The sequence below is a fragment of the Seriola aureovittata genome, chromosome 9 (assembly GCF_021018895.1).
Source record: "Seriola aureovittata isolate HTS-2021-v1 ecotype China chromosome 9, ASM2101889v1, whole genome shotgun sequence".
Taxonomy (NCBI): domain Eukaryota; kingdom Metazoa; phylum Chordata; class Actinopteri; order Carangiformes; family Carangidae; genus Seriola; species Seriola aureovittata.
The window spans coordinates 15,368,387-15,383,842 of NC_079372.1; the positions used below are offsets into that span (position 1 = coordinate 15,368,387).

General features: G+C 41.6%; 1 long non-coding RNA gene across 1 annotated transcript; it reads left to right on the forward strand.

Annotated features, from left to right (window-relative positions):
• Window positions 1-789: 789 nt before the first annotated feature.
• LOC130175228 (uncharacterized) lies at window positions 790-15,175 on the forward strand. Its single transcript, XR_008828713.1, has 3 exons — window positions 790-1,360; window positions 11,485-11,579; window positions 15,006-15,175. It is a non-coding gene; the product is annotated as an uncharacterized LOC130175228 (long non-coding RNA).
• The last annotated feature ends 281 nt before the right edge of the window (window positions 15,176-15,456 follow it).

The following is a 15,456-nucleotide window of genomic DNA, read 5'->3' on the forward strand; positions in this document are numbered from 1 at the left end:
GAATCATAAGTCTTAATGTCCTTAAAGGTCCCATATTTTACATTTTTGCTGTGTTTATTTGAAGTTCTGATATCAATAAGAAGATATATTTGTGGTTTTAAGAACCAAAATCCATCTCAATGTAGTTTTACATCTCCTCTCTCAGCCAATCAGAGGAGACCCCCTGGGACCTTTAAAACCCACAACTTGTAGCAGGTGGCAAGTACCAGTCCACATTTTAGATTGTCCTTTCTCTCCTAAGACACGGATCATCACTTCCTGTTAGACTGTGAGCTACAACTTGAGTCCTGGGCTGCCATCAAAACGTCAAAATAATTTCCTTTCCTAACCACTTTTACTTGACCTTGATGGAAAACGTCATAAGGTCAAGGAAAGATCTGAACACTAAGGCTTCTTTTATTTAAATAACTTTCAAAAACAAAGCAAACGGGATTGAAATGTTGAGAAAATCGACATGAAAGAAAAATATGAAAAGAGGACCATTAAAATAATAATTAAATAGAAATAAGGAAAGTTATGTCAGAATAAATATTCTGACATAACTTTTCCTGGCATAGGAATTGTTAAGTAGAGAAAATTCATTTTTTGTAGGACTACATTCAACAATGGGAGGGGATTTGGTGAAACGACATTTATGTATCCTGTAGGCTATAGTATGTTATGATAATGATATTGTTAACTAGAAATTCAACTGGACAGATTTAAAAGATAAGAAATCTGTATTTGTGGATTTGGGTTTCAGTCGATCAGACAAGGATTTCCATAAGTTTTGCATTGTGTCACAAGCATAAAACAGGTGCTCTTTTATTTGTACCTTCACGTGGGCCTGCCGAAGTGAAACTACAATGTTGAGTCGCTTTAAATGTCGCTGCGGCAATGAATTATGGGACGGCATTTCTCCTTTGCTTTCTCAGTGTTTCTTACGCTAAAGGAGATAAGATAGGAAGCATTGAATCTCCTTTCCTTATCATTTAGAGAATTAGACTTTCTCTTGTCATGGCTGCCTCTTAGATACTTCCGGGTCACTTCACTCAGGAACAGTCTTAAGTAAAAAAAAAAAAAAAAAAACAAAAAAAAAACAACTTTTGACTGCATGCTGTTTATAGCCAATATATTTTTACATGATGGCAAAGTGGCACCATTAAGCGAATTGCCGAATCGGCGGTTAGTAGCTGCTGTTTGCAAAGTACTCATGGATGTCAAACCAACCATCACTGGAATACTTCAACCCTGCAGAGAACTTCAAAACATGGTGATTCTCAGGCGAAATATCAAGCGTCTTCTGTTCTCTGATTTTCTAAGTGGATTCATGGACTTTTATTCGTGGTGGACAAGAGAGATAATGATATCCTCGGAAAATGTAAGTCACACTAAATCTAAAAATATATGTATTATGTCTGTGTGTTCAGATTTGACTTGGTTAAGGAGTAAGATTTTGACGCACGGGCGCTAAGGGTTTTAGAAGTACCATGAGCTCCGTCACACCACAGCTGCTACTTTCCTGTAGTTTCCTGGATACACCTGTCCTTCTCACCTGACGCCTTATGTTTGCTTCACGAATGTGTGCCTCACATTCAGAAAACCTCTGTCCGAAGTCGACTGTCCCCAAACTCCATCAGTATGTGGGCGCCAGGGAAACGCAGGTCATATCTCTCCCACCCCTTGTTCCTCAGAATTCAACCTGAGAGCCTCTCTTTCCCACTCACTTTCCCGGCCAGCGGCTAACAGAATAACCCACGGCTGTAACATGCTGAATTGTAATCGTTTGTCTTCATGCAAGTCTGTTAGCTCAGAGTGGGCTCAGCTTCTCTAACACCGCCACAGGGGCTGCAATGGTTGCTAATGGAGGTTTGGGTCGGTGTGTTTAGCTGGAATGAAATGGCCCTGAGGTCAGTGATTCCACAGAGGGCGACTGTGGATGACCACAGAAGCACAAGCTCATAGTTTTTAATAAGTGTCCACTATTTGGATGCACCTGTTTTTTTTTTTTTTTTTTAAATTAGAAAGTAAACAATGGAAAGAAGCAGATGGGAGCAGAGAGAGAAGTAGGAAGGAGGTTCAGGTGCCCATGAAAGCATCAAATAAACTCCTTGAGCAAAACACTGCATCACCACCAGATTATTTTTTAATAGCCATCACATTGTCAAGGAGGTTATGTTTCCACCAGTGTCCATTTGTTTGTTTATCAGCAGTGTTATGCAAAAAGTACAGGAGGGATAGGACATTGGCCAGGGAAGAAAACATAACATTTTGGTGCTGGTCTGGTTAAAGGTCCAGGAATTCTTTTTTTTTCAATTTCCTTAACATTGCGAGATAGGACATTTTTGTAAGTTTCTCAGGGAATGATGTATGGATCTTGATGTAAAAAAAATCCGACATAGCCTACTTATATTGTTGTGATCTATGACTTTCTACCGTTTAGTGTAGATTCAGATAATATTCCTGATCTCAGACGTGTAGTGGTGTAGTGTGTTTGGTCTAGGTGGAGGTACAGTATGTGCTCTACAGAGTGCCATTCTAGTGTTGTTATTAAATTAAATTATAAAAAACGTACTGTGCCTACTTCAGAATTTATTATATCGAAAATCACTCCAAACAGCATCTTATTAGAATGGTTTAATTTACTGGAACATAGGCACACACTATACCAGTCAGCTTCCTGTATCCTGTATTTTTGACAAGGACTGTTAGCAAATGTGCACTGTTCAGTTTGACCAACTTACTCAGTGGGAGGACTCAACTCTCTGATGGGCTTGACACAATGTCAGGTGTAATTGCTGGTGTTTCTTTATGCAGCACAGCTGACAGATGATGATCACAGAGAGAGAATCTGTATCTTGACTTGTTGAATTTCATTACTGGGAATGTTTTCACATAATGTATGTTGATCCAAAGAGAAGCAGCATCCTCTGAGCTATAGGCTACTCCACATATGTGGGAAGTTCTCCTCTTTGAGAGATGGGTAAAACATCAGTAATGGTACTGATCTGAGGTGCTATGCCAGCAGTCCATCAGACAGCTAGTCTATGAGTTCAAGTCGTACATCACTGGGGGCACTGACCACATCACATGTGAAAGGAGAGGAGATTGTGAACATTTCAGTTTCCAGTGCTTTGAAGTCTTCAAATTGCTTGGAAAACTCACCATGCTACACTTAAAACATGGCTGCATATCTGTTGGGTTGATGAGCAGATGGGAGTCTTTTCTTCTAGTGTGGGAAGGCGTGTGAATGTGTTGCACTCCACCCGTGGAGAGAGGGGCAACGGCTTTTTCATCAAGGCCTTTCATAGGTTGTATATCTTATGTGCAGAGAGACACTGTCCTTGCAATTTTGAATTCTGTTCATCTAGCCAACCAGTCTGCACTGGTTTGTCTAGGGATGTTCTGTCCCTTTATCTGACAAAACCCCTGGATCTCTGATTTCAGGGCCTACACTCTCTTGAGCATTGTGCCCCGGCTGAGCCACCTGACAGCTGTGTGGTAGCCCAGATCAGCCTGTTCAGTCTCATGTTCCCCCAACAGCGCAACAAATTGCCTGTGATTTAATGCTCTTGCCCTAATGAAGTTTACAACTTTTGTAACAACATCAACCACAGTTTATTTTCAGTATTGATTAGCAGCTCTTGATGAGTAATGCAATGCAGAAATAATAGATTCTGTTCAGGGTTAATCTCAGTAACTTTGTCCTGCATCCTCCTCAAAAGGCCAACATTTCTCCTGGTTAAATTAGGACACCCATCAGCTGTGACTTTTCCTACTGTGGTCCTACCTTTTTCATGCATGAATTTACCTCAGCAGATAAATCGGTACCGGCTGTTGTCCCTTTCATTGATTGAATGGAAGGCAGGTCCTATGTTATTTCCAAGTCTTTGGTTCTTCCTTTTATGAAGATCAGTAGCTGGGCTGTGTCCCGCTCATCACAGCTCTCATCCAGGGCCAAGGAGAAAGAAGTTGAAATTGTCTCTCTTGCTTTCAGCTGTAGCTCCTGATTTCCCACAGTGTCCTCAAACCACCTTGTAACCATTCACCTTCAGAGGGACAGCTGTTGAAAAGGCTCCGGGCAGAGTATTGCCACATCTACCAGGCACTCTGATAAATTCCCCATCAGAAAATGGTTTGCTGCTTTTGGTAGTTTTCTGAGCTAAAAACCAGAAGGATTTTTTTTACCTTCATAATTAAAATGGTTTGTCTTATACCTGTTGGGCCAGGTAGAACCATCATGAAGGCCGGTTCCAGCCCGCAGACCGTATTATGCCCAGGTATTAAATAGACAATTATTATTGATACAGTTATTGAAAGGAGTGGTCAGTCATTCTACATGACACTAATGAAAATATGTATATGTCTTACACAGTTTACTGAGGTAGAAACAATGTTGCTCAACTTCCTGGTGCAACCAGTATATCAAGCAATATGTATTCTATATCTCGAGTCCCTTAGCCTTCCCTTCCCCAGTATTTCCTCGAGGGAACGTCTAATCCCCGCTGCTTCTAATCCTGTACTGCTGGGACCAATTCAAATCCACGTGGGACTTAACGCCCTGTAATGCCTTTACAAGTAGTTGCATAAAGCTGACATCCCATTCGTTCTGGGTAGGATTCTCAGCCTGGATTACAAGGCAAATTCTGAAATAATTAATGTGAGTTGGCAAAAGAGGATGCCAGGGGTGACTTCAACCCCATTTCGAAGAATAGTCGGGTATTAATTTCACAATCGAACAATCCCTGACACCTTGTTGGACTTCAGTGCCTCTCATTCAAGTATCTATCTATTCTGATCCTGATGGTTGTTAAAGGTTGTTGTTTTCCCTCTGCATCCTTTTGAGATCATCCTGAGTTGTAGTGAGGCAAACCACTGCATCGGGGATTTGTAACTCACACCTTTCACTTTGTAACCATGTATTTGATTATAAACAAAGGTTTTGGATTACCATCAGTTCTGGCATTTGCGGAGTTGTACATTTGTATTTGACAAGCACTCATAGGTTATATTGTTCTATTGTCTGCAAGTAAAAACCCCGAGCTGCTCCTGATGAGTACAGGGGTGAATGTGGGGCTTTGTAAGGTGCTTCACACCACATTGTACCTGCACTCCATTTATCATTTATATCTTACCATGCAAGTCATGAGTTCTGTCATAAAGACTGTGATATTCTTTATTCTATATTTTTCTTACCTTAAAAAAAATCCCATGATCTAAGGATTTAATCTAACTGTGCTTTAGTCAGTCTCTCAATACTTTCTGACTTCCCCAGCCTGTCTGTGGCACTCGGATTCATGCATTCCTTTTTTTTTTTTTTAAGTATATTTTTTGGGCTTTCCCATGCCTTCATCCGACAGCACAGTAGAGAGACAGGAAATGGGGAGGCAGAGAGAGGGGGAATGACACGCAGCAAAGGCCGTCCGACGCGGGACCCGAACCGGGGCCAACTGCAGCGAGGACTGCAGCCTCCACACATGGGTGCCTGCCCAGACCACCACGCCACACGACGCCCCAGATCCATGCATTCTTGCTAAAGACATAAATCATTCAAAACAGTAAATAGGAGTATATAGTATGTTTGTTGGGTGCTATTTTCAGCCACAGATTAATAATACACATTTGTAGTACTACAGAACAGTGTATTTGTGATTGACTTAAAATAAACTCCAGTACCCATATTCATCATAATGAATATGAGGACTGTAGTTTTTGGACAGCAAGTTTGTTTGTTTTGGGGGGTTTTATGAATACTATAAAATACTTGTAAATAACAAATAGTAATGACAGTACACCTTATATCACCATAAATCAAGCTTGGATTTGGTTGTAACCAAGAGTGTATTGGCCAGTAAAAAGTAGTAGATATTCCCTCTGATTGGAGATCATAAATCAGACTTGATTCAACTTAAACTTTACTGTATTTTAAAGGAGCATTTTGCAAGTTTTCTTTACCGCCAAACATGGTTTCTTGCTGGGAGCGGCTGGTGGTGATTGTCGCTTGACAAGAGCGTCGGCCATTGTTGCATTTACAAGACAAGAGGTTATAATATGCACTCTTAGCAGGGCTATGACTTCAGGGCCGATTTGAGGCTACAATGAATCGCTATCGGCAAGTGATGACATGGGCTGTGGCTAGCTGGTTAGTGTGCTAACTTTAGTAGAAGAAAAGACGTGATAAAGACCAGTGTTAACACTGCCGTTGCTTTCCACTGCTGGAGACAGATCTTGCAGAGTAAAGGAAAGAAGTTTGATGCTCGCAACTTTTTTTCTAGACTGGGGAGTAAACAGCTGTTAATGCTAATGTTAGCTATGTAGCAATAACAAAACTTACAAATAGCTCTTTTAGAAAGCAGGTATATTTCCTCCTCAAAAGAGACCATCCTGAGTATTTATATCAATTTAATGCCGTTGTAAAATGCTAACTATGTAATGAGATTTAAATGATTAATGCTAGCTTAAAATGTCAATTTCAGGTGTTTAAATTGAACTGATTGGAAGTTATAGAGGAAATGAGTGACCGGAAATGGAAGGAAAAGAGAAAGCAGACCCGGTGGAGGAAGAGAGGAGCGATTCAATCCAAGATTCTTGACCATCTGAGCAGGAGAAAGTGAAAGTAACAAGAGATACTGTCATTTTAACTGAGATACAAGAAGCAGCATCACAGCTGAGGAGAACACAAGAAAAAGATGCGGGTGGTAGTGGAAGTTGGTCTGAGGGAAATTGTGAACGAATGTAAATCCAGGTGTCATAAGCTCTCAGCACAGGCTCTATTTATAGTCTGGCTTCCCACTGTTGGAGCTGTCATTCTGTGTGTGCTCTGCAGCCCGTCTCGCCTGCCGCCCGCTAGCCCCTCTCTCATTAGAACTCCACAGCTACAGTACACGCTGGCCACGTCGGTGGGTGCTCTGCATAATTCACAGGTCAGAGATTCATTCAGTAACATGTGTTATCCTCACACACAAGTCACACATACAGTAAATAGTATGAAGTTTGAAAACAGCACACACATGAACAAACAGGTGCATAATCAGCAGGACAAGCCCTGGGAATTGTGCAAACATACAGGTTCATATGAAAAGGGAAACAGTACAGATATTAATTAACTGCTTCACCCATGCATAGGCGTATAAAAAGTTTCCCACTGACATTTGCTGACAACAAGTTCTTCCACTTTCCTGAGCACTGTGACTGTCCCTATCAGCAGGCGAGGCTGACGATCAGCGTCTGTCTCCAGACGCGACTTGTCCCTGCTCCCTGAGATGGTAATGAGGCTCTCCCAGCAGGCCCGCTGACAGCCTCCTGTTGTGAGGCCTCATCTCTTTTAGCACTGCACAGCAAAAACAAAGAGGTGGGTGGTGGCGTCCATTCGACCCAGTGCCCCCGCTCCACCCATACCAACTGTGCTTCCAAAAAGTGCAGGCGTAAGTAAAATTTCTTTTTTTTTTTAGCTATGCAAATGCACAGGGACATTAAAACACACATGTGCACCCAGGAGCCGAGTGGTGTCATGAATATGAAGTCACAGAACACATATAATTTGAGTTTGTGTGTATTTCTGTGCACCCCGTGTACCCACGCTCACACAGTGACACAAACTCAACTACCCTGCTTGCTTTCAGGCGCCGGGTGCAGGTGAGAAAAGCCTGCCAAATTTCCCTAGCTGGAGCACTCGTTTGCATATGCAGATGTTAATTACCACTGGAGCTTGTATGGGCCAATCGGCAGGCTGCTGGAACAGCTTGTGCATCGCTCTCTCCCACCCACAGGTCGCCGTTTCCACGGTTACTCCCCTGGCTGATAATAAAGATAATCACCTCCGATTTCCTTCATGGCTCATTTTCTCCTACTCGCTTCTGAAAGGCCAGAGCGCCGCTGTCTGATTTTCCACGCCGAGCTCTTATCAGCGCGCCAGGGCCGAGGACTGTGGCGGGGGCCAAGTCGACACCACCACCTGCCACACACTCACCAGAGGGGACAGATTCGTTCAGTCAGAGTCTCAGATATGGAGGGGTAATGAGTGCGAGATCATCCATCCGGTATGGTGTAATTGTGGTTGGAATAAAGGTCTAGATGAAGCAGGGTCAGATCAGATGAGATCAGGTGATGGTTGTTATCACACAGACTGACAAGGCGCTGAGCCCGGCCTGCTCGGAAAGAATGAAAGAAGGTTTTCAACAACCTTGAAATTAAGACTTGGTACACTAAATCAATAGATAATATCCTTCCTATATTGTCATGATGGTTTTATTCTAAACCCTTCATGGTTATTAAAATGTCCAGAAGGTTATTAATCGGGATGTTTTCACACTGACCTCCATCTTTATTTGTCATTACGAAGCAATGTTTACATTTTTACAATACTCTTTACCTCAACCATTATCTGTTGTCATTAAACATTGCCTGTCGCCCACTGTATATCCAGTTTATACCTTTTTAAAGCAAGCCTTCTGCTATGGGGTCAATACAATAGATCCAATTCCCACTCACCGTCTCCCTCTCTCTCTACTTTCTGTCTCCCTCCTTGTGCTCCCTTGAACCCATTGTCCAGATAGAAACGTGCCTGGGATAGCAAGCCTTCGCTTTCAGCACACTTCTTTGAGAATTATTTAAGGCTTAGGAGTTTCTGTGACATTAATATTTGATGTGCAGGACCTGAGCGTCTCCCGGCGAGCCCAGAGCAACACTTCAGAGAACGACTGGGGTGAGGTGTGTAGCTCTCTGCTTCAAAACATACAGATACACACATGCATGCAGGCTCACATCCACTCATCACCATACCAAAAAAAAAACATTCCAGATGTTTTATAGTGGGTTATTGAATGAAAAAGCCTGCATCATAAAGTCTGGAGGCTGTCTGATCTGATCTTGGATGCATTTTGTCTGAGACTGTTCTTTTATTTGCCATCTACTTTAACCCTTTGGCTTAGTTCAGTTTTCTTCAAGGTCCCTGTTTTTTTTTTCCTGTATGGCATCCATCTGTCATGCTCTCATACTTTCCTCAGGGTCTCATCTTTACCCCAATTTATGACATGTTGACAGGTTCACGGCATGGCATTAGTTGGTTCCACATGTTTTCTGTGGCAAGAATGGAGTAAATGTAACACTCTTAAAGGAGGTCTTTAGTTTTTCCTGTTGCCACAAGAGTGCAGGGTTGAGTCATTCAGAAATCTCCTGTTCCCTGTGACTGGCATGAGATGGTTTTTAAATCCTTGGTCTTATAGTGCCATCTCATGGTTCATGTGTGAAGCAGCTTTGTGGTCAAATTTCCTTAGAAAAAAATGAAGCACACCACTGAAGTCTGAAACCACTTAAAACAGGAACTTGCAACTGTTCAGACAACTGTTAATTGTGGCTTGAGCAATGTAATTCCATGTTAAGAAAAGTCAGAAATTCAAATTGTGGAAAAAAAAAAAAAAAAATCATGAATGATAGAAAATGTTGAACATCTGTTTCAACACATTTGAACTTTATGTAGATTTTAATGGATCCAAAGGGACCTTAATATCAGTCAATACCAATCTTTGGCAAAAAAAATAAAAAAAATCTTACAACTGTCTTGAATTACCAGGTTTTACACTGAAAGCCCACTGTTATACTGCTGACAGTTTGACTTATGTGAAAGTACTCCAGAGATGAATCGAACAGATACATGTAATGAGAGCTATCTGGGCAGCCAGCACTTTAATGAATTAATCCCACAGAGCTTATCTGGCCATGTGCTGCCAGAACACACACACAGTCACCGGATGCCAATAGTATGGCGTGGGGGGTGGGAGTGGGAGAGGGTGCTCTCGTCTGGCATCATGCAAACAGCAGCGTTTTGTTTTTCTGTGGTTCCTCTTAGTTGTGATGGATGAAAGGACAGTCCGTGAAAGTTAACCAAACAAGTTCAAAGCTCATGTTTCAATGTTAGGTTATTTATTGCACATCAAAACAAGGACTGTTTTGCAAATCAGGAATAGTGTTGATGAAAATTATATGGTGGTATTCTTGCTTGTTCTTCCCCTTCTGTACCCTCTTTGTTTTTGTTTTTTCTGTTGTAGCAAATAGAAATCAGAGTTGTTATATAACTTGGACATTAAGGACTAAGAAGTGATTGCGAAATAAAATTGCAAAAAAAGTGGAGTAACAAATCAAAAATGGGTGGTAGTGAAATATGAGCTGTGAAATGCCTTTTGAAGTACTAAATGCTTTGGTCTCATTCTCTGCGAGGGCTCTCTCATGCATCTACTGCATCAATATGCATAGACCCATAACACACTGAAAGAAAATCTGGATCAGGGATTTAAAGCTCCTGGGGTTGTGACTGAGTATCTCTGAGACCCAAAGCACTCCTAACCTTCACAACCCTCTCAACCTTGAGCATAAATTACTTCAAGATGTCTACTGAACCACCCAATCAGAGCCAATTAGGGCTAGTTACAGGCCTGTAGAATTTGCCCTTTTCAAAAAAAAAAAAAAAAAAAACGAGGGAAAGGACACGATGAAGCAGGGGACGAAGAGGAGATTCAAAGGAGAGACAGAAAGAGAGACAGTGGAAGAGATAGAAGTGTGAGAGAGGACATTGGCTGGGATTTTCCACAAAAGTGTTGCTAAATTGACGAACTTTCCTTTTCCTTGTAATATTTATCTTATCATATGTGTCCAAGACCAAGTATGCTTGACTGTCATGCTCACGAAGCTGTTGCACACAGCACGTGTGTGCTTTGCGCACTGGGCTGGGTCGACTGGTACCATGGGACTGATTTTTATGAACAATAGGAGTAGGCTCCTACCAGAGGGGAGTGCTAAAGAAGAACATCTGTATGGGATCAAGGCAACGGAGGGAATGAAGGCGAGTTAAAGGTGGGAGGAGAGGGGAAAGGGAGGATTTTGGCACTGCGCTCTGTGTTGTGGAAAGTACAACGCAGACCTCTCAATCATTAACGTGAGCAGGTCATGCATATCAGAACTAAATGAATGAGGGAGGGAAAATTCCTCTTGACTCCACACAAGATTATCAAGACTGTGTATCAAATATTCACTTTATTTGTTCCTGCAGAACGTATCCAGCAAGAATTTTGTGTGAAAATTGTGTTTACACAGAAACATTCTTTGGGTTTCCCAGAACATGATGTAATAACAAAAGAGCTCGAGGCCTCTGTCATATTTCCTGTTTGCTTCTGTCTCCTCTGACAGTCTTATTTTGTACAGTAGGACTTGTCACTGGTGTCAAGGTAACGTTTTTGTGACATCATGTCTGAAAGCTGTCTTTACGCGCTGCAGGTTTGTTGGTGAAGTGGGATCAGGTTCTTTACTCTAACTGAACCTGGGACCATTAGATTTCCTCTCAATATGGTATATCTGCATTGTTCTCACATTTGAGTTCCCCAAGACCTGAGAGTGTTGGGTATGCTCTTCTCTTTGATCAACTCCCCAGAGTAATCTGCTAGAGGTCTGACTGCTGTGTTACACCATATTGCTGCTTCCATTATGTTTTCCTGTGTTTCTCTTTCCACACAGCTCCTTTGGTGAGAAAGTTGACTCTGGTGCTGTCCCGCCATTATGATAAGGAAACGCTCGGCCAAGTCCTGTTTCACACGGTCTTATGTAACACGGTAGGGCATCAAATTAGCACGAGCTACAGTGTTAAGGATGAGTATAAATACATTGCCATATTTATCTTTCATGGGTTTGGGGGTCATCACCGAGTCTGTCTGCACACTTCTGCACACCAGGGTTATGGTGGATGCCCGGCTGTTAGGAAACATCATGCACAAGGTGAATGGCAGGAAACAGAGGAGGAATTTAGATGCAGGACTGGTGATAGATGGGTAGGTCAACAGGATGATGTGGGAGGAGAAGAGCCCATCAGACTGAATGGAGAAGCAACAGCAGTGTCATCAAGCAGAGATGAAGGAATGGCATCATTTCCTCTACTCTATTGGTCAATCATCGCTGATGTCCCCTCCAGCAGAGTCCCTCTGCACTTAGATTCCTGTTCTACACCGGTATCCCACCAATGAAAAGGAAAGCAGGAAAGCCTCTCAACTTCAAGGAATGTTTATTGACATTTTTATCTTAACAAACTGATATAATTATAGTGGAAGAGATGCCCAGATGACCTCACTTTTAATGGCATAATGTCATTACATTCTCATGAGCTTCCTCTTGATTGTCAGCTAAAAACAATGAAGAATTAACTACTTTAGCAAAGCGAAGAATGAAAGAAAGCTTTGGAAATTCAAAGCAGAATGACTACAGATGAATGAAGGGTTCACAAAACACTTATTTTTTTTAATGCATTTTATAGAAAAAGCAATCCCTTATTATTCTGCATATTTTATGACATGCCACAGCACAGAAGGATACAGAATAAAGGAGCACATTGGGCAGAGAGACAGAAGACGGAAACTAAGGCCACCAACAGAACTATTATTGGGACCAGCAACAACTCTTGCAGTGCTCTTGAATTCATGCATTTTATGAAAATGTGGAGCTTTGAATGTCACCAATATTATCCCCATATTTCTGCCTGTTAGCCTGTTAGTCACATGTCAGTCATGCTTCTATGATGGCTGCATCCAGCTGGCTCAAAGACTCCAAAAACAGCAATAACTCCTCAAGGGAAAAAAAAAAAAACCAAATGGGTCCCTGAGGGTCAGATTCTGCGCTGCCATGTGCTGATCCTCGTGATGTCCTGGCAAATACCCCCCACCCCCACCCCCACCCACCCACCCGTCACTGCACAGAGATTCTTTGTGCATGTAAACCAAAATAAGTCAAATGGTGAGATAGGGAGGGTAACTAAAAGAAATGGGTAGGGAGGGGCAAAAAAGAGATATAAGCAATATCCCGCAGAAATACCCCCCTGTCAGACTTAGCTAATCAGGATTCTTCAGCTGTAAACAGACACATGCTTCACATTCAAATAAGTGTCAACAATACTATGCAAAGATAATCATCCACAAGTAAATCGCACCAGGAGAGAAGTTAGATAAGATGTCATCTGAAAAAGTTAGGTTTTAAGTGTATTTCATTTATATAACACTTCAAAAAGCAAACAGGTTCTGCACCAAAGTGCTTCAGAAAGACAAACATACAGTATATATATACACTTACAAGTGTAAAGATGTATGTGCAAAACAGATGTTTAAGGAAGAGTCAAGGAATCAGATGAAAATAAACATGTTAAACACAGTTTAAAAATCAGAGAATAAAAGTGAGTCTTAAGGTCTGAAGCATCAGCAGACTGTCTGTGGCCTCTGGCTCCAGAGCCAAGGAGCCGCTACAGATAAAACCCTGTCACTGGCCTTGTCTTTCCATGAGCACTGCACAGCCAACATGCCACGGTGGGAGAATCTGAGTAGTCTTTTGCTGCTGTAAGGAGTGAGAGGTTCTGAGATAAATGTTTGGGTGAGACCATAGAGAGATTTCTAGACAATTAGAAGAATTTTAAGGTTTATCCTGAAATGAACAGGGAGCCAGTGTAAGGATGCAAGGATAGGGGTGATGTGGTCTTGTTTCTTTGTTAATAACTGGGAAGCAGTTTTTTTTAATTAGTTGTAAACAGAAGATGGATAGCTTGAGATGTGTAGGGTAGTAGTCCAGCCTGGGTTATAAGAAATGCCTCATTTTGAAGATGGTTCTAAGTTGGAAGAAGCTAGATCTGACAACAGAATTTACCTACCTGTTGAAACTTAGATCCCCCTCAGATATAAGAGCCAGGTTCTTAGCATGTGGCCTGATGGAGGCAGAAAGGTGAGTAAGGATCTGGGCAGTAACAGTGTTAAAATCTTTAGAATGGAGTAGAATTTCTATCTTGTCCTCTTTTTAACTGAAGGTAATTATGAACCAACCAGTCTTTAATATGTTGGAGACATATGTTGGGAAGTGAGGGGGAGTCAGATCTGAGTATCATCTGTGTAGCAGTGAAAAGAGATGTTATGAGTTTGATTCTTCTTCCGAGTGGTAGCATGTAAAGACAGAAAAGAAGTGGACCTAAAACTGAACCCTGTGGAACCCCACGTGAAATATTTGCAGGTGCGGCGGAAGAGCTGCCAATGGAAACAGTGAAGCATCTGTTTGAAATGTAAGAATGGAACCAATCAAGGGCGGGCCCTGAAATGCCGACTGAGCGTTTCAGGCAATCCAGGAGCATCATGTAATTTACAGTTTCAAAACCTGCACTGAGATCTTGAAGAATTGAGATAGAGCAGCACAGAGGAGGTCATTTGTCACTCTTAGGAGAGCTGTCTGTATGCTGTGGTGTTCACAGGACCCAGACTTGAATTTCTCAAACATATTGCTTTTGTTTCAAGAGGACACGCACCGATTCAAAATTACATTTTCTAAAATCTATGAAAAGAGATAAAACTTAGAAATTGACCTATAATTATATGAAATAGCCAGGCAAGACCAGGCTTCTTAAGGAGTGGCTGAACTATAGCATGTTTAAAACAAGTCAGGACTGCATGTGGCTACAAAATAATTAGAAATAATATAATAAATCAGGATTATAATATATTGAAAGCAGGAAGGATTGAGGTGGGATTTGTAGCAGAGGAGTTAATTACGGAGTTTATAGTGCTGTGTAATGGTTATTAATCGGTTTTCCAGACTGTGTGTGAAATCATAGTGAATATATGCACATATTATTCTGTCCAGCTTAGTGGCCTATTACTTTTAATGAGGATTTTACTGCATCAAGTGCCACCATGTTGAATTACATTATATTCATTTATTTGTATTTGGACAGGGTTTTTTTTTTTTTTTTTTTGGCAGATTTTATTTGACTCTGTCTCACCATTTCATAATGATTTTCTAATGGTGTGATAATGAGAGAAGATTATTAGAGACAGGCAGTTGGATTCAATTCCCACCAGGCCTAATTTGAATATTATTATATCAGCTTTCTTCACACCTGTTCTTCAGAAATAAAGCTGGAGATAGTTTTAACAGTGTAAGAAACGTTTTAAACCACAGCTAAGTTTACTCAATTGTCAAAACTTACTTTACTCAAAACGTATACTTTAAACCCACAGTGTCGGTTTCATTAAACGTCAATGGGATTTCAAGTGGCCCTCAGCAGATCTGAACTGAAACATACAAGGTGACCAGCAGGAGCAGCCGCCCCAGACACCAGCCTGATCTTGGCTTGGTTCAGTCTCATATGGTTGAACTGTTTGACAAGCAAACCTCCAGGCAGTCCTCAAAAACCCAGCGGTGGGACTGCAGTGCTTCCAGATGTGGCCTGCCTGGACGTCTGGAACGGCACATCTCTCAAGAACGGTGAACACCCAACATCACACTGTTACAACACACCACACATCAGTGCAACAGTTTGTCACTTTCTGCTGATGTGGTGCGATTACGAAATAGCATGTGTGTTTTGTCTATGATGTAAGTGTGTGTGTGTGTGTGTGTGTGTGTGTGTGTGTGTGTGTTAGAGCATTTGAAAAAGGCGTGTACAGTACATGTAAACGTGCTTGTGTG